Consider the following 1,549-nt stretch of genomic DNA (forward strand, 5'->3'; position numbering starts at 1 on the left):
AAGTTTTAACACAAAAAGGTAAATGGTCTCCAGACACAACGGCACGTGGCAAAGCAACAATTAAGGGTGAAAGGTCTTAGCCATCAGGCAAGCCATGTCACGGAGAACAAAGATACAAAGCAATTCAATGTTATTTAAATCAGTCAGCCAGTCAAGTTACAAAATTCATCACAATTAAAAATCAAGAAGGCAATTGACCCGCCGGAACACAAGTTTGAATTATTCTTTTATCGTAAATAGGTAAGACAGGCAAGACATTTTTTCCTACAGCTGTTTTATATACTTGTTATAGGCATATTTTACATCAGTACAAATACATTTTTTCTGATAAAACTAATATATTCTGGCTTGAGGAAGATGTAAGTGGGAGAATAGCAGTCACATTCACATGGTCCCACTATAAGTAGCATTCACATGGTCCCACTATAAGTAGCATGTAAATGCGAAACAAAGATCATCGAAACGGAACCTCGACCCAGAAAGTTTAGAAGACTTCACGGGAACCGCTTTTTTCAGAGCTCGGCAGTTCCAAAACTTTCGACAAGTTCCGTAGTCCTACCGCCCTGATTAATGGCTTATAACTCAGCCGCTAAATATCGCACATTTGAGAAAATTTGCATGTACATAGTCAAATACTTTTATTTTTTATTGTAATTATTTGTTTTCGAAATAAATGCTTAGTTTGTGTATTCTGAAAACATATGTTGCAAAAAAGCTCTATAAACGCGAATTTTGCTGGCATTTAGTCATTTTATGTCCGATTTTCTTCGTTTGAATTTTAATTTTGATGATTTGTAAACACTCAAAAAAATACTTTGAAACAAATTATTTTTTCCTATAATAAATGCAGTATTTTTCATATTCATACTACATCAAGCGGTTTTGAGGTTAATGTGATGAATTGCTTCTTCGCAGGTGGTCATGGCTGCTTAGCATCGTAGTATCTCTCATGACAAATCAATATAAATGAAAGCATGAGATAGTTGTTGCGATCCCAGCCAGTAAATCATTTTTTTCACATTGATTCAACGTTGGCAGATTGATTTTCTGGTGGAAATAACTCTAGTTTATCACATTCTTTCCCAGCCAGCAAAATTGGTCCTTTTTACATTTATTTAACGTCTGCAGACGTCGAATCATGATTGAAAGTGGTTGATTTACTGGCTGGGTTAGAAGTATAGGTAACACGATTTCCAGTCAGCTGTTTTGTCAGGCGTTTCATTTCATAGAGTTTAGGTTTCATTACAACCTGCCAAAATTTTTCAGAATCAAAAGAAAAAAACCTTCTTTTTGATACTTTTTAATGTAGCTAAACGTTGAAACGATATAAAAACCAACTTTTCTGCCTGGGCTGCCTGCTTTTTGCTAAATCTCCCAGACAACAAAACTCTTCATTTTTCAGACGTTGAATCAATGTGAAATTGACGGGTTTTTCTGTCTGGGTTGTTTATCTTGAGTCTGGCAATGTCGAGACAATGTAAGAAAAGTTAATTTTACTTTTCAAGATTCAAAACGAAATGTACGGTACCACAATTCTGGATCAACACAC

This window comes from Aplidium turbinatum, chromosome 9, assembly GCF_918807975.1.
Source record: "Aplidium turbinatum chromosome 9, kaAplTurb1.1, whole genome shotgun sequence".
Lineage (NCBI taxonomy): Eukaryota > Metazoa > Chordata > Ascidiacea > Aplousobranchia > Polyclinidae > Aplidium > Aplidium turbinatum.